The sequence below is a fragment of the Ptychodera flava genome, unplaced genomic scaffold (assembly GCF_041260155.1).
Source record: "Ptychodera flava strain L36383 unplaced genomic scaffold, AS_Pfla_20210202 Scaffold_70__1_contigs__length_633064_pilon, whole genome shotgun sequence".
NCBI lineage: Eukaryota > Metazoa > Hemichordata > Enteropneusta > Ptychoderidae > Ptychodera > Ptychodera flava.
In genome coordinates this window covers 518,309-545,479 of record NW_027248392.1, presented here as the reverse complement: position 1 = coordinate 545,479, position 27,171 = coordinate 518,309, and the positions used below count along the sequence as shown (strand labels likewise).

General features: G+C 38.1%; 1 protein-coding gene across 1 annotated transcript in view; it reads right to left on the bottom strand.

Annotated features, from left to right (window-relative positions):
• The window catches only part of LOC139128791 (leucine-rich repeats and immunoglobulin-like domains protein 1), an 87,867-nt gene that overhangs the window by 49,118 nt on the left and 11,578 nt on the right, over positions 1 to 27,171 (bottom strand). The gene's annotated exons all lie outside the window — the stretch shown is intronic.

The window sequence follows — 27,171 nt, the reverse complement described above, 5'->3', positions numbered from 1 at the left end:
ATAACGGAATGATCCGTGTCAAACACCTGACTGAGAAAGGTGTCATTTAAGTCAACATCTGTGACATTATTTTTGAGAGTATTTTGATTCTCAGAAGTTTTCTTTGACATGGCTCGAGTAATGGCACATGAAGGAAATAAATCGGGTATCTCTTGTTCAATTGGCTCTGGATCCTGATCTAAAGTAGGATTATCAGTCACAAGTGGATTAGTAATGACCTTGTCCCCAGCAAGGTCGTTTCCAAGAAGAAGGTGAATCCCTTCAAGCAAAAGGCAAAAAAGGCCTAATACTAAAGTCACAGGTCCAGAAACAAAGTCCGAAGACAAATAGACATTATGGAGAGGAACAGGAATAAAGTCATTGCAATCTACCCCCTTAATAAGAACTTTAGAACCTGAAAATGACTTTTCAGAAAACGGCAGGGTATCTGCCAACAAAAGAGACTGGGAAGGCCAGGTATCTCTTAGAATTTTGACAGGGGTAGCAGAAGAAACATCACTAAAAAGGGATATAAAAGCCGCATGAATAATTGGTTTGAAAATACCAATAATGCTATCTTGAGAATAATTGAACTTGATCTCATTAATTGAGGATAAGAGGGGTTTAACCTCAGAAAATGTGTTGCACACATTATAAGACTCTAATTGAGTTGATGAAGAAATAAAGCCGGTTGGCTTAGATCCACTTTGACTACTTTGACCTTCAAATTTTCTTTTCAATTTTAAACAATCTGACACTAAATGGCTATCTTTCTTACAATAATTACAAGAAAGTGTACCAAACTGTTTGTCAGGAGGAGATTGAGACTTGGGATCTGATGATGTGGGAGTGTTACTTGAACTGTGTGAACTGCTGTCATTTGATTTCCTACTCTCCTTTGAGAAATTCTTGGATGAAAAGGAGGAGTTAAATTTCCCTGCATTGTTTCTGTATGAAAAGGACTGGGATGGTTTGCTGAGAAATGAAGATTTGTGGGTCAATGAATAATCATCGGCCAAACGTGCAGCAACCTCCAATGTATCTGCCTTTTGTTCATTGATAAACGTCTTGATGTCACTCCGGATGCACCTTTTAAATTCCTCAATCAAAACAAGCTGTCGTAATTTGTCATAATTCTGACTGACCTTTTCCGAAGAACACCAACGATCAAACAGTTGTTCTTTTGTTCGAGCAAATTCAACATAAGTTTGATCCTTCACCTTCTCACAATCCCTAAATTTCTGACGGTAAGCTTCAGGCACCAACTCATAGCCCTTGAGAATTAATTCCTTCACAGAATCATAATTTGAAGCCTGCTCTACTGACAATTGAATGTAAATTTCTCTGGCTTTACCCACCAAAGCACTCTGCAAAAGCATAGACCAGGATTCCTTAGGCCAGTTCAGACTCTGTGCAACTTTCTCAAAATGAAGGAAATATTTATCAACATCCTTTTCTTGGAAAGGGGGAACTAACCTGAAATGCTTAGTGATGTCAAACTTGTCTGAAGGGAAGAATTTTCCTGACTGTCCAAGCTCTAAACGTTTTATTTCTACCTGTAATCGCTGTTCTTCTAATCGCAATTCTTTTTCTCTCTGTCTTTCTTCCATTTCTAATCTTTCCTGCCTTTCTTTTTCTTTCATTTGCAATTCTTTTTCTTTCATTTGTAATTCTTTTTCTTTCTGTCTTTCTTCCATTGCTAACTTTTCACGTGCCAAATCTGCCTGTATTTCTAACTCTAATTTTCTGAGTTCAAAGGAAGACTCAGGTTCATAATCTTTTAGGGCAGACTCCTCAAAATGGCCTGAATTAACTAAATGTTTTGCAATCTTGAACTGTATCTCTCGCTTGCGCATAGATCTTTTGACTTCTACATTAAGGAAATTTGCCAGTGCTATGAGGTTGTCTTTTCTGAGGGAATTAAATGTGTCCTGATCAAGGTCCTCCATAAATTCGTCTGGCTTGAATTCCGCCATGATTAAATTTCGCTGAGTTCACAGTATACAGTAGTTTTAAAAAGGCTGTCAAAATGTTGTCAAACTTCTCAAAATATTCGTACTCCCGGACGAGCCCCCAATTTGTTACGTGCAGAGAAAACGAACAAAAGGGTGAACTCAGCAGTTAACGTTTAAACAAAATTTATTACGAAAATAAAACTAATTGCTAAGTTAGGGATAGGATACAAGCTTTAAAGTGTACAGACTACTTATCTCAGCTGGGACGGCAAAGCTCCAGTCTCAGAGTTGTAACAGTCAGTCGGATGAATGAACAGTCCTTTGGCTTGCAGGCTTGAAAGCTGCACAAAGTCCACAGTATAAATCCAGCGTTGGCAGTGAAGGTCTTGAAAGGTCTTGAGAATGACTACTGCTGGAGTTTAGTAACACACAAGAGACACGATCCCAAAGTCTGACTGGAAGCTGAGCACGTCCCTTTATAAAGGCATATAAGAACAATCTAGAACTTTTATTGACATGCTAATTACTGTTCTAAAATTATCTCCCTTACACAACTAATCAACTTTCCAGAACATTCCAAACATGACTAATTGAATTCAAGGTTGTGAGGTCATCAAGGGCAGTGACCTTGAGAATGTTCTAGACTAATTGAACTCAGGTCATGATGAGTGTGGGGGGAAATGACCTACATAACAATATATAATATATATATATATATATATATATATATATATATATATATATATATATATATATATATATATAATATATATATAATATATATATATATATATATATATATATATATATATATATATATATATATATATATATATATATATATATATATAATATATATATATATATGTTTATTACACCTCAGGTATCATCCAGATGCTGTGATTGGCTGATTCTCACTCACATGACATAGGAGAAAAAGTGATAAAGCATGGTTTTGGTGATATAGCCCTGTCGCGTGCATTGATATAGCCCGCTGGGTACGTCGCGTGCGCTGATATAGCCCGCTGCCGCATTTGCGTACTGCGCATGCTTTCTGCGCATAACAAATTGTCGTTCGCTCCCAGCTGTTCGTACCGGCAACTATGGCTTCAAGCGACACGCTGAATTGACACACGCTTAGCTGGATGACATTTTGCTTCAGATGGACAGTAAGCACACTAGAGTTGCGACAAACGGTGCAGTATCGGTTTTTCCAAAATTACCTAAGTTCGAAGTATGGTTACAGTCCCAGGGAGATCGAGACGTTCACAGCGGCAACCCTCGACACAGCTCTGTGTACGTTTTATGCGGAAGTACGGACTCAGAAGGGCGAACTCTATACCAAAAAGTCCCTTCAATCTCTGCGATACGGCATTCAGAGATTTTTTAATCAGCCGCCAATACGCCGAAACTTTGATATACTTGATGGCGAAGATTTCTCCAACAGCCGAAAGATGTTTAGTGCTGTATGTAAGCAACTCAAGAGCCAGGGCAAGGGAAACGTTGTTCATAAACCAGCTATACTGCCCGGTGATCTCGCTAAGATAGCCACGTACTTCAGTAGCTCAAACTCGGACGCAAGAGTACTGCTGCACAAGGTAAGGTTCAACATAATGTTGTATTTTTGTCGTCGTGGTAGGGAGGGACAACGTGAACTCCGTGCAGAAAACTTCGAGATAAAGACGGACGATTGCGGCAATAAGTATGTGATCCAAGTTGGTAGCGAAGTAACAAAAAATCACCAGTGCGACGACGATGGTGTATCGGGCGGTGTGATGTATGCCAATAATTCACCTCAGTGTCCCGTTCTTGCCTTCGAACTGTACCGTTCAAAGATGAATCGTCGTTGTGATGCCTTATTCCAAAGACCTCGCGATAACTACAACACCGATGATGCTGTATGGTTCGACAATAAACCCAAAGGCAAGAATACCTTGTCAACGATGATGGCAAGCATATCTACAGAAGCAGAATTGAGTCAACGCTATACCAACCATAGCATCCGGGCGACATCAATCACACTTCTGAGTGAAGCAGGCTTCAACAATAGGCACATCATGAGCGTTAGGACTGGTCAGTTTCTTCGGCCTGGGGGGGGGGGGTGGATCATGGGGGGGGGGGTCACCCTGTTTTTGACTTTGGTGATGGGGGGGGTTCACCATGTTTTTGAAATGCCCAATAGGGGGGTCAGTGTGTTTTTTGAATTTCGACACAGGCTCATCATTGCCTAAAATGCATCGTGTCAGCCACAAATTTCATCATTCAGTTGCATTTTTCGGCGCGCCCTTCGGGCGCGTAACTTTAATAATTAGACATATCAGGCATACATATATCAGAGATATCTGTATATTCAATATTTTTCAGCGTGCTCTTCTAGCACATTACTTTAATATATCAGACATTTTTCAGCACGCCCTTCCTGTGCATGACTTTATATACAAGAAATATATATCAGAGGTATCAGGATGTTTCATATTTTTCTCCGCGCCCTTCGGGCGCCATACTGTAATAAATCAAAGATATATCCAGAGATATCTTGATGTTTGCTAAGTGAAAGTGAAAAGTATGACAAATTCCTGATACTTTTCTGTTCTCTGTATGAGAATTCAGTATGAGAAAGCAACATGCACAAATATTTCACTATATATATTTGATAAAGTGACTTATTTTAGAGATAGAAAAATGACAAGATATCTTTCGTTGTCATTAATGCAACTGTTTTCCTTTGTGTCTCAGGTTTTCTGTAGAATGATGCTTTTTTATGACAAAAGAGTTAAAAAGGCAGTTTTTGTCATTATTAGCTGTGCTTTTATGGTTTCAATGTTACAAGAAAAGGTCATCGCAGACACTGCACACATCAAATTTAGCGAAAATGTCTCTCTATGGCTGCTCAGGAGATTTCATTGGATGGCTGGAAAGTCTTAACACCCATTAAATTTTTTATTTACTGCACTTTCCTCTTTGATATTAATGATTGACATCCATTTCTGTTCAGGACATCTGGTTAAGCATAGAAAATGTGAAAAACATTCACAACCCATTCAAAATGTACCCTACTATATTCAAACTTCAAGATTGACACTTTGAAATTCCTATCTTAAAACTGCACAACTGACATGTCAACAATTTCACTAAAATATATATATATATATATAATTATATATATATATATATATATATATATATATATATAATTATATATATATATATATATATATATATATATATATATTATGTCCACCTTTTGTTTTACAGTTGTCGCGTGCCCGGGTGGGTCACCTCTTTTCGAAATTTGGGATGGGGGGTCACCCTGTTTTCAAAATTTGGAAGAGGGGGGTCAGCCACTTTTTGACGACGGCAAAAAATAATAACCCCCCCCCCCCCCCGGCCGAAGAAACTGACCAGTTCCTTAGCCGTCATCGAAGGCAGCATCAGTTCGTATGTCAGGGATGCATCGATCCAGCAAAAGAAGCAAATGGCAGAAACGTTATCATCTGCAATTGACACGACCGGCCAAGTTTCCATCAGCGAAAACTGCACTCAGAGTTCATCCGTCCATGCTGCATCTGCTAGCCATCTTCAACACAACCACATGCCGTTATCATCCGTCACTTCTCAACCTATGTCTGGTCAACAATCCAACCAAACATAAAAATTGATGTTCCAAAATCTGCTGCAGTGTCTCTTTTTGCGGGTGCCATGGTCACTGGCGGAAATTTTCACATTTTCCTTGGACAGCAACAGTAAATCCTGGAACGAGATTTCCTTTTCGTAGTTGTCCATTTGGACATATACAATATTTTCGGAAACCAAAGATTCAAATTAAATAATTTGAATTTGAACATAAATTATATTTTCATTAAAATTAATGAATTCCAAAATGTTGAATGTTCAAACTGTTTTCTGCTGTTCAAATTAGGCCTAAAAGAGAAATGCGTTCCTAAGTGAGTTGTAAGTGTTTAAAAGTTCACTCACTTTTAGTTTGTTGGATGTTTGATCGAATATTTATTAACCATTAAATTAATTAGTTATTTGAATTCATTTTTGTTGTGTGAGTGTCGTTATTTGATTTTTGAAATTAATGAATTCCCCGATGTTGAATGTTCAAACTGTTTTCTGCTGTTCAAATTAGGCCTAAAAGAGAAATGCGTTCCTATGTGAGTTGTAAATGTTTACAAGTTCACTCACTTTTAGTTTGTCGGATGTTTGATCGAATATTTATTAACCATTAAATTAATTAGAGATTTGAATTCATTTTGTTGTGTGAGTGTCGTTATTTGGTGCGAATCTTCGGTGTAATAAAATAAATACCACATGATAGCGAGGGCAATGTCATAATTTGTTGCCTGCCCAAGGGATGGTGCCCTCGCCTTCGGCTCGGGCATCATCAATATTACCGTCATGAGCACCAGCCCTTGGGCAGGCAACAAATTGTGATATTGCCCTCGCAATCATGTGTTATTATTTAATTATATATATATATATATATATATATATATATATATATAATATATATATATATATATATATATATATATATATATTTTTTTTTTTTTTTTTTCCATTTAATAAAGGTCCGTCACGCCCGACGCTTGCGTGCAATGAGACCGATGTCGTCAAGGATGCCATGTTCTCATAACGAAAAGCTGACGCGATAAATTCAGACATGGAAACCCGGAAGGCATGCCAAACGAAATCTGCTGTCGCTAAAGCTTAAGCAGAATAGCACTGCTGCCGATCGAATTAATCGCTAATTATCATATACCTACATTCATGTGCCTGTGTAAAGCTATGGGAGAAAGCGTCCTCAGATCGGTGATATTTTTTTTTACGTATCACGCCCCGGCCCGGTGCCCAAATATGGACAATCGCGTGCATTTCTGAACTATCTCGATTCTGGTTACTACGTGCGTTGCTATCCGCTAACGTTCCATTCGTACACAAAGCCAGCGCGAGATTTGAAAAACGTCTGCTGGCTCAGATCGTAGTTGCGCGTGGCGACAATGGAGCCGCGCCGGTAACATCGGCTTTTATCTTTAAATTCTTGTGAAATCCTGTGTACATTAAGTGCATGCCCGATCAGTATAAATTACAAAAACTGACATCACGCTTTTGTCCTTCTTACACCTCGATTTCAGCCTTCTTGACCGCCGACATCCGGGAACTTGCGGTTTTTCACGTCATTTTTGCGTCACACCGCCGTGAAAACAAAATATTGAAGTGTGGATTTTTCAACCTTTACACCAGTATTCAAAGTTTCAACATTATGTCAATGATGAACATTAAGTTCTGTCCTTTGTCACATAATTTCTGCATTGTTCACTCTCCTGTATAGTCAAATCCCAATTCACCTCACTCGCGTGCGTGAGGTGAAAGTGACGTCACTCCGCGGTCGAGAATAGTACGCATATATTGCTTTGCGCGTTCTAGAAATTCTGCAGGTAAACAAATGACGTCAATATGTATGTTAATCCGCGACGGGAAGCGGCCATCGTATTTATGAAAAACTGACACAAATGGCGATGAATTTTTGATATCGCACGCATTTGTATCTCCCAAACAATGTTGACTACTATGTAAACTACATATTTATCATTCAATAAGGTATATGAATACACCTTTACGGCCCTTATACGGCTTTTGCGGCCCTTGGTCGTACGGCATACGGGCCCTCGCACGCTCGGGCCCTTCCGCCGTCCGACCAAGGGCCGCAAAGCCGTATCAGGGCCGTAAAGATTTATAACGTCGCTGGTCAGCTCCATTTCTACGGCTCAATGTGGACGTCGTACTGGTCGATAACCCGAACGCATCACCTATTTACCGTAAGTTCAACTGAATAAATGAGCACCGTATGATCTTGAGAAAAGAGATATAGAGGCCTTAGAGTATCAAGTTATTTGATGAACGACGATAAATGTCTCTTTACAAAAATATATAAATTCTCAATAAGAATCGGGACCTACAGCGCGGCGTAGAGCTATCGAGGCCGCCTGTAGTATGAACTCTGCAGCGTTCTGGATGTATTATCGTCAGTCGACAACAAAAGTGAGTTTCCGTAAAGTGATAAAAGTTTTAAGGTATGTACTGTGCTGCAAATATATATGTACATAACACGTAAACAAGGACAACCGTGATCGGGATTGATGAGTTTTCACATGCGGAACCAGTACAGTGACGGCAGCGTTTTGCCCTCGGGCATGCAATGAGGTAACCTTGACTGGGTGTCGTCGAACGGAACCTTTCGGGGTAGCAATGATCGCACGCTTATGATAACTTTTTAAAGCCCCGACATGTCCTAGACTATGAACTGTTTCTATCGTATCGTTGTATTTTCTTCACAATTATCGAAAATATTTTAGAAAACTCATTTGCTGGCGCGGTACAAAACTCTGTTCTCGGATGGCCGACTTGCGTTACCGTTGGGACAGCGCGAGGCAATGATTGGCAACGCGAGTGACCAAATCCGTACATCTGATGGTTGACCTGACTTGCGGTGTATCAAATTCCAACTTGATAGAATTTATGAATGAAAATACCCAGGATAATTTGCAAATCTGCCTAGGTGATACTCCGTTTTACTCATTAAAGTAATCCACAGAAATAAGCACAGACTGCGACAATAATTTTTCAATCTGTGACAAAAATTTTGATCCATCAACATAAAAAGATAAATAAGAAGATTGTTTATGTGATAAATAAATAATCACATGGATGTTTTTCTGTTTGACGTTACCTTATACTCGGCTCGAAGTTGTACGACTCCGCGGAAAACTTTTCGTATACGATGACATCAAAAAGAGGAAAATACCATGGAATTATATAAAGGGGTTCAAACATGTACCTTTGTAAAAGCTCCCTTATTGTAATATCGAGCATGATATTTTACGTTCTTATAATTCTTAAAATTTGACTCGTTCATTAAATATGACGTTCATCCGTGTAATCTTCTATAGTACTTACATTTAAACTAGCAAAAGTCTTAGGCAACCCTGCATTTAATTTTGTAGGTAGCCCGATGGCTAGTGTTACTTTTAGAAGTCCGTATATGCATTTCTAGCTAACTAGCCTCTGAAAATAACTGTCTTCTAACGTTTCAGTGACGAAGTAGTGTATTGGAAATAAAGATATTTGAATACTACATACCTGGTCTTATGATACAGACAAGTGCAACTAACATAAGTAATGACACTATACTTGGTAACTGTACTGTAGCCATGAGGAAGCAATCTGTTGAAATTAAGCAAACGATGACATTTAATGATGCATCGTAAGAGAGAATGTCTTTTGACATGTTTTTGCGTTATAGGCAAGTATACGCAATCTTCCTAAAATTTCACATTAGACAATCATATAACAATCGAATGCACCGTTGACCCTCATTACCTGAAATGTATTCTAAAGTGCATGATTATTTCATTCCAGAGTAAATTGTTAATACAAAAAATTATTTAGATGAGAAATGAGTCAATTATAAAAGCATATGTTTCAACCCTGTTACGGTCTGTAGTTTTTCTTTCTTAAAATTTTATCACGTTTCCGGTTAGTAATTTTTTCCCGTTCCAGCTTGTTAGGACCTTTCTGAATTGAAAATGTCATTAATGACATTTTCAATTCAGAAAGGTTGTTCGTTGAATAAATTTTTCTTTTGTGCCTTTCATGTCGCTTTCCCGAAGATCACACTGTTCTTATTTATTCAGTTTAACTTACGATACGATGTAGATTTCGGGTTTATCGCCAGGTAAGACGTCCGCATTGAGCCTTACGACTGCAGCCGCGACGTTATTCAGTATTTAAGTCGATAGACGGCAGTCCCATTCTATTTTTTGGAAAAGCTAAAGCTTCAGCTACCTAAAATTTTGTTGGACATGCGTTTCATTTTTCTATATCCGAATTTTTCGCATCACCATTTCGTTAAAATATCTCGAGAGCACGGCAACGATCACGACAGATCGGTCTGTCCACGAATCGTCGGGGCGTTCATGTAGGAATGGTATTAAAGGGACAAAGTCGCCCATTTTTTTCATGAATTTTGTTTGATACGAGATATTACTTATATTGTTTGACATGTTAAAAGATAATGAATGAATGGGTGACCATGCATATATTGGACCCCAGCTTTAGACACGATCTATGAAACCACCGCGAAAATTAATTAATGGCCATGACCATTAATTCATTTTCACCCCGGTTTCATTTAATTTGTCTAAAATAGGGGGTCGAATATATGCATGGTCATCTATTCAATCAGTATCATTCAACATGTCGAAAAATATAAGTAATATCTCGTATCAAACAAAATTCATGAAAAAAGGGCGACTTTGTCCCTTTAATTAATAAAAAAAGTTTTGGTTTGATGACGTAGAGCAGGGTAATTCCGATTTATTTACCTGTCCTGTTCTAAGCCAAACATGTGGTAATTCATGTGATTAAAGTCAATACAAAGCATTTTATGGGCATTTCTTGATGGTCGCAAACATTTAAACATAGAGAGGATTACTAGCTTTGGTGACATGTACGTCAATATTAAACATTGAGTAGAGTAAAATTATTGAAACAGCAAGACTTGAATGTAGTTTCGATACCTTAAGCTTCAGTTTCATATGTCACTTCGACAGCTTCGTTGAACAATGGCGTTAATAATTACTCTATTAACCTTGGTACAACTATTACTCACTATATGTAAACGAGATTGCCAATATCAATTGTTAAACACAAGTCTGACTATAAGACATGGAAATAAAATGGTAAGAAATCCTCCCAGAAAATGTGAAGGTAATTGGGCAACTATTGAACTTGTCAAGGAAACAACTTTCCTTGTCAACATAACTTATCTTTCATAATACATATTGTTAAAATGCAATAGCATTAAGAGTAGGTTTCATAAAATCTGGTTATAAATCAAAATAATGTCAGATATCCATTTCTTGAAATGTCATAGTCATAAAGAAAACAGGATGAACAACTACATGCAGCTAGGTAAGTCAGATAGCAACATGCATTAAAGTTGAAAACTTTGACCGCAGTAGGCGTTTAGAAGATTGTGCGTCAAGCTAACAGTAAACGGGTCAAACCCTCTGTGAAGCATTTCTACGTATCTACTGATTTTATGAACGATTAGTTTGCGATACACAATAAACCTTTCACTGAAAAGAGTATATAATGCAAAAGGAACTTTTTAAAGCATTTGTACAAAGATCGTTTGATATTAGTTATACTATACTATAATTGATAAATTGAAAACAACATGGCGTAACTTTGTTATCTTGTACGATTATCTTGCTTCGGTTTTGAGTTCCATGGCTTGACGTTTGTACGTGTACTCGACAGGGTTTGATCAAATGAAACGTGATAAACCACAATTTGGATACAGGAATTGGAAAGGAATAGAACGTACCTGTCAGTTATCCAGATTTTTGCTCCGCACCACACACGTCATTCACATCTGCAGACAAACAATATGAGGAGCTTAGCTCATTACAATGGAATGCCACTTTGATTTATTGCAAACTCGATCCATGCGTAAATATAAGAGCCGTGCTTACCGGTACGCGTGTAGGCATCTGTGGTTATTGCCATCGAGTTTGTTACTGCCACGCGAAAATGAAACGCAACATATAGCAATCTTCAAAATAAAACGAGTAGTTTGAAGTTTGTTGACCACAATACGAATTTGAGGAGTATGTCATGATTTCACATGCGTTTTAAAACAGTGAACAATCATTCCGACTGGTCAATGTCTCTACGTCTATAATCAAAAGGGACGTGAATAAGAGTGCTACACTGAAGAGAATGTCGACATAAACGACATTCAATACGACATTTACTAAAGGAAACCAAACAAAAACAAACAAGCAAACAGGCAAACAAAGAATTCCGGAAGAATGGCCAAAAGTCTACTTCTTCTCAAACAACTTTACGTCTAAACAGCCGCTAGCATCGTGACGGTCCACCGTACTGTTTCATTGCTCCTTGTCACTTTGTCCTTTAAAATAACCACCAACTGTTTTGCAGATAAAAAGTTTATTTACAGTACCTTGTGGTATCAAAAATCTGGCGTGCAGATAGGCTTGTGAGTCGCTATTTATCCTGTCTTACAGAGGGGACGCTATAGAAATTTATTTGAATGTTATGTTGAAGTCAACGGGTGAAATTTTATTTAGTTTCAGGGTCCACAGAGATAATATATGTTTCCGGTACTGATCATCTAGCTCAATGATTTTTACTATTGCAGAAATTGTAATATCATTGGAATCGTGGTGGTCAGTATTGAAATGAGTGGCTACAGGCGCGTCTTACTTGTGGCGTGTTATTGAAAGACGATTATAGAAAAGAAGCCTAAGAAATGCCTTAGTCTCCCAAACATGTTGTTTAGAGCAACGTTGCATGTGATAAAGTATATGAGGTTCTTACTATGACAGCTAATGTTGTTTCTGATTTCATTGGTAGTATTATTGGCGGTGCTAGCGAAATCGTAATATGTGATGAAAATGTACACACACTGCAGCTGCCTGCCCTCTTTGGGCCGCATTTTAGGAAACCAGGTTTGAGTGGGGTGGACTTAGCGACGTCAGAGTATACCAGAAGCTGCAGTATGATGTTAAAGATATATTTGTATCGCTTGTTTATATCTCTCTGATTTGTGTAGAGTCTTGAAGCGACAAGAAATAACCTTTTTTCAAGTCAGAATGAAGGAGATTGAAAGTTGTGACAAGGAGATAAGGGAGATACCGTATAGGGTTGTATTTGTTGTATTGCTAAAATGGTTATTCTAAGGATGGCCTGTGCCTACTTTTCACATCAAACTAAGTTCATAACTCTGGTCAAACAAGAACGAATTCAGTCCTTTAGCGGGCTACAAGCTTTAAATCTTTAACTATACTTTCGTTTACTCTTACCGCAGTTTGAATTGGCTGCATTATAGAAACAAAAACACCAGTTTAAGTGTTTTCGTTATTATTAAGTAGAGCATTTACCCAAAATAATATTGGATTCGAAATTTAGCGTTCCTCTCACTTTAATTAGCTTTTAAGCTACATCATTAGGATCATATTGAATGCTCCTTGAAAAAAGTACAAAAAAAAAAAATCGGCAACACAACATACATTTTCTTAGACCAGGGGATGTGCCCAAATAATAACTTGCGTATACTTTTTAATTGAGGTAATTGTTACTTTATTGAGCCTTTATTGATGGCCTTGGCAACTGCAGCTTCAAAGTTCATTCACCTTCATGACTATTCAGCCCAAGAGTATGCAGCAACAACTGCTCACGCATGCGCGTAGGGAAAATTTGTGTATATTCCATGATCAGAGGTCATCTGCAGCATGCCCTACTAAACGCCTTTAAGTGATTTTATTCGAGGTCAGGATTTGTTAAGCCTTGACACACAGCTAATCGGTCTTAAGTAGGGACATTTGCCCTGAATGGCTGTTTGAACTCTCTTCATGAAATTTCTGTGTATCTTACTTTGTATCAACAGTATCATGCAGTGTTTGTGGTCAATGGAATGAAAAATGTGTTCCTCGTTGAAACTGAATTACCTACAATCACATACATAGTAAATCATAGCGGATGGTTCTGGCCGCCTAGTATTGTTACTCACTATGCCATATTGGCCTTTTGGTCTTATCGAAACTAAAGCATGGTAATCTGTTGCTAGACAGGTGATGATTGCTGCCTTTGAAGAGAATCGACATGACTGCCGTTGTCGCAATGAAAATGTGCACGGCACCCGAAAAACAAATCAAATAAAAGGACTCTTTCTAATAGGAAGATCGATCAAACGTTGGCCATCAGAATATCTCGTTGCGTGAAAGATTTCAATAAGCGAGTCTATGTTTTACATATAAAAATAATTATGCTTACTGGAGATCCCCGGAAGTTAAGAACAGAGGAAGCCTAAAGTCTCTTGCATGTAATTTTGGGATATTGTTAACATTTGTGTTACAGTGCCTTGATTTTAGGTTGTGACAAAAATAAACAAACGAACAAAAGACCTCAGAAAATCTTTCACGCCCGGAATTTACCGATATTTGTTAATATATTGATCATATACTGCTCTAGACATTCATGGGGGCGCAGAGAATTTGGGAAGAAAGGGTTTCATTGTAAAGGGCTTTAGGCTAGTTAATTAGAAAGTACGCTTGCCACCGTTCAAGGGGAAATCCGATTTGACCAGTGACCAGGTAATGTTTATTATAAAGACGTTGAGTGCCATGATTTTTTGTTCCTATCTCCTTCCCCTTACCCTTCTACCCCTTTCTGATTGTTTTCTCCTTCTCCATCCCCCCCCCCCCCCTCATCCCGGCCATGTCTCCTTTATCCGAAGAATCATCGAAGGACCAGATTCAATATTACAAAGAAAAGTCAAATGATCTCTATAACCAAGGCCGGCAATTACAACAGAATACATGACAAGAGTCCGTATTAGTTCTTTGACCTATGTATTGTTACACAATCGCCGTTGCTCTGAGGTCAGAGTTCACTTTAGGCTAATTGCCATAGCTACTTTAGTGGATCAAGTAGGATGTCTGCCCCCACAGTCGACCTCCAGACTTTCGACAGTTTTGAATCTACGCCGACGCGCTCGCCACTGGAGGATATTCCCAATGTGTCTCACACACAGTCTAGTTCAGGATGCGACAATCAAAGTATAAAACTCGGTTAAGGAGAAACAGTCAGACAGTAAACCACACTCCTGCCAAAGGGTGAGTTTTCTTTCAGCCCATTCTTAATGCTCGAGCTAGTTGTTAGATAGTTCCGTCTGATGGGTCTTGATTCAATATTACTGTAAAGTAACCGTTCTTCCAAATGTTACAAATCTGCATGAAGACTGTGAAATCAAAAAAGGAAAACACAAGACAAAATTAATCTAAACTACAGAATGTTCGTGCTCAACAAAACTTATACTAAATCGCACAAAGAGAAAAATCTTTTTTTAATTAAATTTACAAATAAATTAAAATTTCATTTTGATGTACCTGATTCAAACACCACAAATGACTCTGGCTTCCCAGGACCGTAGGTCCAGTTCTTCAACAGCTTCATTACTTTATTGCACTCTGCCTTTGGAGGTGACAGAACCTGTCCCATACTGTGTACTTTAAAAATAAGCAACATCGCTGATATCTTGAGAGGACATTTTCATTTCGTTCGAAAGTTACAGCTCCACTGTGAGTAAGCATTGTTTACTCAGATGGCGCTCCATATATTTAGTAGGCAGATAGAATGTTCGATAGTATTGGAAAATAAACTGGCTTCACACCACTTGCTGTCACTACTCACTGTGAGAATTCTTTAAGCGCTTTTAAAAATCACAGGGTCCTATTTTTATATAAAGTAGAGTCTGACCGAAAAAGTAATTTTGGAATTCTTTGAAAACCTAACCTAACCTAACCTAACCTTTAACGCTAAACAATTGCACAAATTACTATTATCTGTATGCATAGTTGCGTCAATTAGTAGCAAGAATGACTTTGCAATGTGTATAAAGTACCTGTCAATGAGATTACGTTTTATGTGGAATCTTGAGTAAGCGTTCCATCCTTATATATTCCCTCTGACGATACACGTTAATTTTCGATAAAAGCTGTGCAAGTGACAGCTGTTTAATGGAAGAGGAGTGGAAGAGGACCCCCAGTTAAAGTAGTCCCATGATCGAATGGGAAATATCGATTTCATAATTGCAACCGTTGCGAAAGCCGTCTTCCTGCCAAATCAGTAGCAATATACTTTTCATACCGACAGTTCATGCCGAGAAAGTCTGGTTAAAATGTTTCATGTCATCAGGAAATGACCCTTTTTCCATCGATCATTCACTATTAGGGATAAATATGCATATTTTGTTATTATTTTCTTTACTATAACCCCCTCAACACGACGACAAAATTCAGAAACAACCCTACTGTAAATACGATCGAGGGCTTATCCTAGTAACAAATCATTTACTATCTTATATCTTTAATTCAAACCATTTATCCTAAAGTAACTTGTTGGGTCATAGTTATTTCCTCGCGCCTCTCTGATGATTTTATTGTTGATGATCGATGAATTGGGAGTCAGTATTCCCATCAGGAACGTGGAATTTGTTGTCCAAACGTTGAATGTCATTTTATTTACAATATTTCTCTATTTAAGCTTAATACCCGGGATTGCGAAGGTCGGTGAAAGGTGATTGAAACTGCCTGGAAAATCTTACGCACGATCGCAGAGACAAAGATCACTCTGTTCTTTTTTTGAAAATCTCAAATATTTTACGATACTAAAGAATGCTGTATGTAGATGTGTGTTGGTCACAAATGCGTCAAATATTATTCAGATATTTAGTCTAGAATATCGGAAGTATAATAGGTTTTTTTGCATTAAACAATCAAGCCACAGGCAATTTTGATAAACCTGTTCAAGGGAATAGTGATACTAGTATATTTTGCTCTGTCGCTACATTAAGTTGGTTTGCATACTTTCTGTTACACCTGGGGCGCCCTCATCGTCCAGATCGGTAGCTAGAACACTCAGTATTAAGAAATCGAAACATCAGTCAGCCGCCAAGTTCCACGTCAAGATTTAACAACCTCACAACAGGGCTTGCAGTTTTTCGTGTCTTCTTTGCAACGAATAGTAAGAAACAGGGTGACTGGTACTGGGGTCAAGAGTCGATGTAATCTTTACCAAATGTGACGCCTTTAAGGTATCATTGTTACTAATGACCCACTAACCTGATTGGTTGTAAACTACAAAGGTGAGTCATTCTCAGCTCTATGGTTACGTATTCAATGTATTTTATCACAACTGTAAACTAGAGCTCCATTTTATTAGAAAATAAATCATGTCGAGATGCATTGTGTTTATCTTAAAAACACAGCAGCGAGGCTGTTTGTGTGTCATGGCTTATGCTTTGTTGAAGACTGAATTTCAGTCCGCACTAGAATACATACGTCAGCAATAACATTGGGCATGCGTACTATGCATTGTGTCTGCAAGTTTGATACTTTATGTTTCGACAATCATCGTTAAGAAGTATAAAAATGAAAAAAATGAGAATATAAAAATATTCAATCATGTAAAATGGAATTCAGCTTTGAGTGAAAGTTCTTGTTATGCTGTGTTGGTTTTTTTGTTGAATTTGGAATGTTACAGTTAATTACTCTTAAAATGGAAAGTTGTACAGAAAAGAAGAGCGTATTCAAATTTACATTTGCTGAGATCAGATCAGATGCATTCAACTTGGAACATTATGTTTCAATTTTTTGTATACCAGCCGCAATTGTTTCCTGTTGTAACCTAACAAAAGATCAGTAGTTGTACAGTTGTGCTGCTACAGAAAAGATGTTTTCTGTTAATGGAAGTTTATCGAATACGCCATGTAATATTTGTGAAGAAAGTATATATTTGCCGAGTTGCCGTGACCTCGTTAAGGGGATACATGCGTTACACATTTTATGAGGCGGACATATGTAACTGTAATATAAATTAAAATAGCATAATCTGTCACGACCCTTTATCTAATCAGTACATACGTTGATTTTGTTTATCTTTAAATATGACTAAGTAAAGTTTCGAATCATAAAAGCCTATACACAATCAGAATAGTTAATGAAGTATGGCTACGAAAAATAACACTAGACTTCGCTGCCAAAATGGACGAGAATAACATCAGTTTGCCCTAGTGGTACAAAGGTAAACCACAAAAACACACACACACACACACACACACACACACACACTCACAGTCACACAAACACACACACATTTCCTATCACTGACACCGGTAAAGTATACTCTAATTGCTGAGTCACTATTGGAGCGATGATGGATAATTGAACCTTTTATTTTTGTTTGCAAATGAAAAAGCTACGTTGCATGTCGGTAACACACCACACAGAAAATGACTAGCTTCAACGGAGGCATGCAAACTGCCTGTAAAGTGGTCTTTATCAAAATGGTTTACCATACAATGAGATTATCGACACTTTTTAAACCTGCCTTCCTGCTAGTCTCTGTCTGTCAGTCTATCTGTCTGTCTGTCTGTGTGTCTGTGCGTCTGTCTGTCTGTCTGTCTGTCTCTGTCTCTGTCTGTCTGTCTGTCTCTGTCTCTCTCTGTCTCTCTCTGTCTCTCTGTCTCTCTGTCTCTCTCTCTCTCTCTCTCTCTCTCTCTCTCTCTCTCTCTCTCTCTCTCTCTCTCTCTCTCTCTCTCTCTGGTGTCCAACAAAAGTTGCCCTTGGTTTTTAACATTGCAGGAATTATAATATAATTGATGTCGTTGTGGTCAGTATTGAAATGAGTGGCTACAAGGTGTCATTTTTTGTGGCGTTTTGTTGAAAGATGATTATTGAAACGCAGTCTAAGTGATGTCTTAGTCTCCCCCACATATTGTTTTGAGCAACTACTGCATGAAGGTATATTAGGTTCTTACTATGACAGCTAATGTTGTTTCTGATTTCATAGGTGGTATTTTTGGCGGTGCTAGCGAAATCGTAATATATGATGAACATTTACACACACTGCGTGCCCTCTTTGAGTTGCATTTAAAGAAATCAGGTTTTGGTGGGGTGGACTTAGCGACGTCAGAGTATACCAGAAGCTGCGGTATGATATTATAGATATATTTGTATCGCATGTTTACATCTCTGTGATTTGTGTAGAGTCTTGAAGCGCGAGGAAATAACTTTTTTCAAGTCAGAATGAAGGAGATTGAAAGTGGTGACAAGGGAGATACCGTATAGGGTTGTTTTGTTGTATTGCTAAAATGGTTATTCTAGTGATGGCCTTTGCCAACTTTTCACATCAAACTAAGTTCATGACTCAGGTCACACAAGAACGAATTCGTTCCTTTAGCGGACCACAAGCTTTAAATCGTTAACTCTGCTTTCGTTTACTCTTACCGCGGTTTGAATTGGCTGCATGATAGAAACAACGACACTCGTTTCAGAGTTTTCATAACTATTAAGTAAAGCTCTACTCAACATAATATTGGGTTCGAAATTTAGCGTCCCTGTCACTTTAATTAGCTTTGAAGTACATCGTTACGATAAGATTGAATGCTGCTTGAAAAAAAATGCAAAAAAATGTGCCCAAATAAAAATTTGCGTATACTTTTTAGTTGAGGTAATTGTTACTTTATATTTACTAAATTTTACACACTTTGCAGTAGCCTTTATTGATGGCCTTGGCAACTGCAGCTTCAAAGTTCATTCACCTGAATGACTATTTAGCCCAAGAGTATTCAGCAAAAACTGCTCACGCATGCGCGTAGGGAAAATTTGTGTATATTCAATGATCAGAGGTCATCTGCAGCTTTCCCTACTAAAGGCCTTTAAGTGATTTTATGTGAGTTCAGGACTTGTTAAGCCTTGACACACGACTGATAGGTCTTACGTAGGGACCTTTGCCCTGAATCGATGTTTGAACATTCTGTATGAGATTGCTGTGTATCTCACTTTGTGTCAGTCACTATCATGCAGTGTGTGTGGTCAGCAGAATCAAAAATGTGTTCCTTGTTGAAACTGAATCACCTACAATCACATATACGGTAAAATTATAGCAGATGGTTCTGGTAGCGTAGTAAAGTTACTCACCATGCCCTATTGCCCTTTTGGTCGTATCGAAACTCAAGCATCGTAATCAGTTACTAGACACGTGATGATTGCAGCCTTTGATGACAATCGACATGACTGCCTTTATTACGGGTGCAGCCAACGGAGCTATTCATCGATAAAGCTGTTCCAGGAGCAATTTTTGAGGGCAGGGGAAATTTTAATTTTGCTCGGGCAAGGGACAGGTTTTTAAGTGGCAGGGGAGCAAATTTTAGTGTTTTTTTTGTAGGGCAGGGCAGATATCGGTTGATTGTCCTGGGGATAGGGCTTGGCGAAAAACGAGGAGAGGGAAAGCTACGTTTAAAACGGGGACAGGGGAAGTTGAGTCATGGTGTTTCCGGGGATGGGGACACAGGGCAAGTACTTATGAATTTTTATGTATGCAGGGGAAATGGAATGACAAAAATTTGAGGAGAATTTTTTCCAGGGCAGGGGAAATTGGCAAGTTTTTTTTTCGCCACAGGGCAGGGGAGCTTCAAAAATTCATAGTGGGGAGGGGAAAACAGGCAAAAATAAATGGGGAGTGGGTAAAAATGAAGTTTGAGTGCGGGAGGGTAAGGCGAAACATTTTCAGTTGGAGGGCAAATTATGAACAGTTAATTAATTACCCTCTTGACTTAAAATTAGTCAGTTCACATTACTTTTAATGCACAATATATCTTATCATAATAATGACCCCTTTAAAGGTGCAGTGTTCGTTGGCTGCACCTGTTATTACTATGTAAATGAGCAAGGTACCCGAAAAACAAAACAAATAAAAGGACTCTTTCTAATATGAAGATCGATCAAACGTTGGCCATCACAATATCTCGTTGCGTGAAAGATTTCAATAAGCGAGTCTATGTTTTACATATAAAAACAATTATGCTTACTGGAGATCCCCGGAAGTTAAGAACAGAGGAAGCCTGAAGTCTCTTGCATGTTATTATGGGATATTGTTAACACTTTGTGTCACAGGACATTGATTTTAGGTTGTGGCAAAAATAAACAAACGAACAAAAGACCTCATAAAATCTTTCACGCCCAGAATTTACTGATATTTGTTGATATATTCATCATATACTGCTCTAGACATTCGTAGGGGCGCAGAGAATTAGGGCAGAAAGAGTTTCATTTTACAGCGCTTTAGGCTAGTTATTTAGAAGGTACGCTTTGTCACCGTTCAAGGGGGAATCCGATGTGACTGGTGACCAGGTATTGTTTAAAGACGTTGAGTGCCATGATTTTTTTTGTTCCTATCTCCTTCCCCCTACCCTTCTATCCCTTTCTGATTGTTTTCTCCATATCCATCTCCCCTCCTTCATTCTATCTCTCCATTATCAGTCAGATCGCACGGTACTCATTTGCATATGAAAGTTCTTCAAGCCGGCGACCGTTAACTTTCAAACGGACGTCAACGGGCCAGTTTTCAAGGTGATTTTCAACTTGAATTTTACAATCCGTGCTACAAAAAAATTATCATGTTAGTTGGATAAATTGCGAGAGTGACACCCATTCTTCATTGCAGACGTAAATTTCATGAAAATCTAGCGGTAAAAGTATTAGTTTTGAACGTGTTTGCGGCGGTATGTTGGTGAGCCCGGCAGAGACGTCCACAAACGTATCGAAAATCGTTTGAAAACGACCTCGGAAGTAAACCAAGTTTTCCTGACAGAGAGGTATAATATCGGTCCCAACATCCGCGAAAAGAAATTAATTCGAAATGCCTGTGTAACAGTCCGCGCAAAAATAATCGATGTATTTCGACGAAATGACCCGGAAGTATACATTGACCTCGACATGTTGGCCTCCGACTTGTAAATATGGAAGTGTTGCGTCGCTCGTGAAACGCTAAGTATACCGTGGAATATAGCTGTATAACAGAAGCTTTTGAAGTAAAACAGTTGTTGAATAATGTATAGCACCGTGTATGAGCCAAGTTTTGACATACTTTAATATTTGGCTAATTTTGACATTACATCGACCGATCGCTCACGTGCCGTGGACGCGTAAGTAAGTTTACGTGACTCCGCATGTGGAGCGAGTTCGGCTGGCGAAATTATTTGTTTATGCCCCGTATAACGTACATCATGGGACAGGAGACTTTTCGAAAATACAAAATGCAAACTGTAACTTCAAAACCATTCACTGATAAAGTATGCAATAAAAAAATTGTGTATCATACGGGCAAACATTTGTTTTGTTGTCATTGGGTCGATGTATGTTAGTAGGGTCTATGATTTACTTCACGTATGGATCACAGTCGTCATCACAGTCACCATCATTGGAATCATAGTCACTATCATTGGAATCGTCTGGTTGTTTCTCTTCCGTCCATTTATATTCGTCAGTCAGTTCGTCAAAGTCAGAATCGGTACTCGAATATACTTATACACAAAATATCTACTATATAAAGATCAATCTTTATTTCATTTTTAAATGTTTGGTAAGGGGCTACAATGTTAAACCACTACTGCAAAATACAGAGTAAATAGTCACTCGAACTCAGAGAGGTACAATAAATACAGAGTAAACTGCTAGTATAAATACAGAGTAAATTGCACGTACAAATACAGAATAAACAAACTCAGAGAGTTAAAATAAAACTAACTTCAATCGCAACACCACTGTCTTCAAGGTTCAGCTGGAAATCTGAAAGAATAGATTGAAAAAACTTAGTTCACATGACTGGTAAACTTTAAAAAATCTTGAAGTTTGGTAAAATTCAGAAGTACCCAGGCAATCAATGATAAGCCTTTATAAGTGGTCAAATTGGCAGTAAAGACAGTTGATTTTTGTTTGGTCAATTCGTCTCATACTTTAGACTGGATACCAAATACACCAAGCTAACGTTTAGTTTACACAATTGTATGGCCCGCGTACACAATCGTGCCCGCCATGTACAGTCCTTTAAGTCACTGACCGAATTGGTTGAGGCATCAGCCATGAGGAGATATTTTAACATTCGACGAGTTTGGGGTTGTCACCAAGCTTAGCAGAAGAGGTGCAAGTTCTTCCATCGGAAAAACTTTAGAAACGCAGTGATTAAATGCCAATGCAGGTAAAAAGTGTGGCGGCCGGGCACGGTTAACCTCGCGGTCCTACGCCAAATGTACACTCAAGTTTAACTATATACCACAATCGCTTAGTGTAATACGACAGTATTGCCGCTAAAAAACCATAAATTTCGCGCCGAAGACTCGATGATAGCAATATCTCATTCGTTCCCAACGGCCAGAAGTATTTCGCGCCCGATGTCAGCATTGATTTACTTCCGCAATGGAGGACTTCCGCATTTCCCGGTGTAATCACAGGACAAACACATCGATCGTCCGCTTTTCCGAGACTATCACGAATGAATCAGTCCGAAACTACTTGGTGTACAATCAAATAGATCACAATCACTGTAATTACGACAAAACTACAAATATATCTTCGCACGAGAGTGGAAAAAAAACTATATATAATCAGTTTACGCCCGCGATCATGCTATTTTCTCCCGCCATTTTGCAGTGGACAATGGCGCTCACGAGTTGAAAAGTAAACAAAATCGAACTGGCCATAATATCACTATAAAAGCTTGGAAGTAAATGAAAACTCACAGAAGGGAGGGTTGATGTCTATATTTTGATTAGAGTTTGACATTTTGTGGTAAATTCCATGTGTAACAGTCCGCTCAAAAATAATCGAGAGGATGTTAACGCTTTCTGTGTTTTTTCACAGTCGTCAGAAATTTCGCGATTTCAAAGAAACTGCACTACAGAAGTTGCCAAAAAGTCATTCAGTAACAATTCAATATACCTACCTTCACACGAATACACAGGTTTGCCTTAAAATGGTCGAAATCGCTGGAAAAGAGCTCTGTAATTTTGTGTGAAAAAACGGCCCCGTTCGGTAACGGTCAGCGGGACCCACTGTAACTGACACTGGGTTTGAATTACTTTCCCTTATTAACATATATAATAATGAGCATCGTGCGATCTGACTGTTATCCGAAGAATCAACACTTTACAAGGACCAGCTTCAATAATACAAAGAAAAGTCAAATGATCTCTATAACCAAAACCGGCAATTACAAGAGAATACATGACGAGAGTCTGTTGTAGTTCTGTAACCTACGTATTGTTACACAATCACCGTTGCTCTGAGGTCAGAGTCCACTTTAGGCTGATTGCCATGGCTACATTAGTGGATCAAGTAGGATGTCTGCCCCCACAGTCAGGAAAACTCAAGACTTTCGGCATTTTTGAATTCATGCCTCCGCGCTTGCCACTGGAGGGTATTCCCAATGTGTCTCACACACAGTCTAGTTCAGCATGCGGCAATCAAAGTATAAAACGCGGTTAAGAAGAAACAGTCAGACAGTAAACCACACTCCTGCCAAAAGGGTGAGTTTTCTCTCAGCCCATTCTCAATGCTCGAGCGAGTTGTTAGATAGCTCCGTCCAACCATCTGATGGGTCGTGATTCAATATTACTGTTAGGTAACCATTCTTCCAAATGTTACAAATCTGCATGAAGACTGTGAAATCAAACAAGGAAAACACAAGACAAAATTAATCTAAACTACAGAATGTTCGTGCTAAACCAAAATTATACTAAATCGCACAAAAGAGAAAAATCTTTTTTTTTTAAATTCAATTTACAAATTAATTAAAATTCCATTTTGATGTACCTGATTCAAACACCACAAAGAACTCTGGCTTCCCAGGACCGTAGGTCCATCTCTTCAACAGCTCCAGTACTTTATTGCACTCTGCTTCTGGAGGTGACAGAACCTGTCCCATACTGTGTACTTTAAAATCGCTGATATCTTGAGAGGACATTTTCATTTCGTTCGAAAGTTACAGCTCCACTGTGAGTAAGCATTGTTTACTCAGATGGCGCTACATATATTTAGTAGGCAGATAGATTGTTCGATAGTATTGGAAAATAAATTGGCTTCACACCACTTGTTGTCACTACTCACTGTGAGAATTCTTCAAGCGCTTTTAAAAATCACAGGGTCCTATTTTTATATAAAGTAGAGTATGACCGAATAAGTAATTTTGGAATTCTTTGAAAACCTAACCTAACCTAACCTAACCTTTAACGTTAAACAATTGCACAAATTACTATTATCTGTATGCATCGTTGCGTCAATTAGTAGCAAGGAAATAAGAATGATTTTGCAATGTGTATAAAGTAACTGTCAATGAGATTACGTTTTATGTGGAATCTTGAGTAAGCATTCCATCCTTATATATTCCCTCTGACGATACAAGTTAATTTTCGATAAAAGCTGTGCAAGTGACAGCTGTTTAATGGAAAAGGAGTGGAAGAGGAGACCCAGTTAAAATAGTCCTATGATCGAATGGGAAATATCGATTTCATAATTGCAACCGTCGCGAAGGCCGTCTTCCTGCCAAATCAGTAGCAATATACTTTTCATACCGACAGTTCATGCCGAGAAATCTGGTTAAAATGTTTCATGTCATCAGGAAATGACCCTTTTTCCATCGATCATTCACTATTAGAAATAAATATGCATATTTTGTTATTATTTTCTTTACTATAACCCCCTCAACACGACGACAAAATTCAACAACAGCCCTACTGTAAATACGATCGAGGGCTTATCCTAGTAACAAATCATATACTATCTTATATCTTTAATTCAAACCATTTATCCTAAAGTAACTTGTTGGGTCATAGTTATTTCCTCGCGCCTCTCTGATGATTTTATTGTTAATGATCGATGAATTGGGAGTCAGTATTCCCATCAAGAACGTGGAATTTGTTGTCCAATTTCAATTTTTTGTATACCAGCCGCAGTTGTTTCCTGTTGTAACCTAACAAAAGATCAGTAGTTGTGCTGCTACAGAAAAGGTATTTTCTGTTAATGGAAGTTTATCAAATACGCCATGTGCTAGTTGTGAAGAAAGTATCCGAGTTTCCGTGACCTCGTTGAGGGTATACATGCGTTACACCTTTTATGAGGCGGACATATGTATCTGTAATGTAAATTAAAATAGCATAATCTGTCACGACCCTTTATCTAATCAGTACATACGTTGTTTTTGTTTATCTTTAAATATGACAAAGTAAACTTTCGAATCATAAAAGCCTACACACAATCAGAATAGTTAATGAAGTATGGCTACGAAAAATAACACTAGACTTCGCTGTCAAAATGGACGAGAATAACATCAGTTTGCCCTAGTGGTACAAAGGTAAACCACAAACACACACACACACACTCACAGTCACACAGACACATACACATTTCCTATCACTGACACCGGTAAAGTATACTCTAATTGCTGAGTCACTATTGGAGCGATGATGGATAATTGAACCTTTTATTTTTGTTTGCAAATGAAAAAGCTACGTTGCGTGTCGGTAACACACCACACAGAAAATGACTAGCTTCAACGGAGGCATGCAAACTGCCTGTAAAGTGGTCTTTATCAAAATGGTTTACCATACAATGAGATTATCGACACTTATTAAACCTGCCTTCCTGCTGGTCTGTCTGTCTGTCTGTCTGTCTGTCTGTCTCTCTCTCTCTCTCTCTCTCTCTCTCTCTCTCTCTCTCTCTCTCTCTCTCTCTCTCTCTCTCTCTCTCTCTCTCTCTCTCTCTCTCTCTCTCTGGTGTTCAACATGTATGATGTATATTTATTAGTTCTACCGTACATCATCACACTGTTTGTATTGGTTATATATTGAAGTGTTTTTATGTCGTATTGACCAAATTGGCATTGATTAAACAACATGAACTGTTAGCAGTGTGACTAGCATATATTTGAAATGAACCAATATTCCAATCAGTCAATAATGATATACTAATGTTTATTACAATGTAATCACAAGGTCAGTCTATTTCATGAGTTGCTAGTGAAGTGCTTTATTAGCAAGCGAAAAATGCAATAATTATATTTGTCATTACATCAACTAGCTACGTGTATTGTCAAATATTGGCATCAACTTTGCGTGAAATATTTTTCAGATATTTAGTCACATGTATGGGAATTATTTGACATTAATTTCAAAGTCAACATCGATAGACTGTTTTTCCCGAAACTAATGTACATTAATAACTAACACATTAGAGCTTGCTCTAGTGGAATAATCTTACTATTTCTTGATTACATTCATCTTACTTACAATGCATTGTATATTTTATGTGTTAATAAATAAATCTAAGGATTTCATATGATAAAATCCACTCTTTAAAAAAATCTTTCCTGTCGACAGCATAATGAGTAATCGAAAAATAATGTCTGCCAACACCTCATGGCATGCAATCTTAGCTTAACAAACGTGTTACCAAAAAATCGACACTGTTGAATTATCGTCTTAAGGGGTGCTGCACCCAACATAGCATATTTTGCTTAACAATCACGTTTTTGCAAATATTCATTCAATTTTAATGATTATGTTAACCCAAGGTTAACATGTTGGTGGGGTTTACCTTTTAGCTTGTCAAGCAGTCATTAAGTTTCGTGATAATGAAGTGTTAATTTATGCAAATGAATGCAAATCACCCGATTTCCTGGCTTCTCTTTCCTCCCAATTTCATGATTTCCAAAGAATGTAACTCCACTCTGGCTGAGTCATTTTTATTTGAAATTTTCAAATTGTGTTCTTGAAATGCTCTTTGAAAAAAAAGACTATTTTGTTTGACAA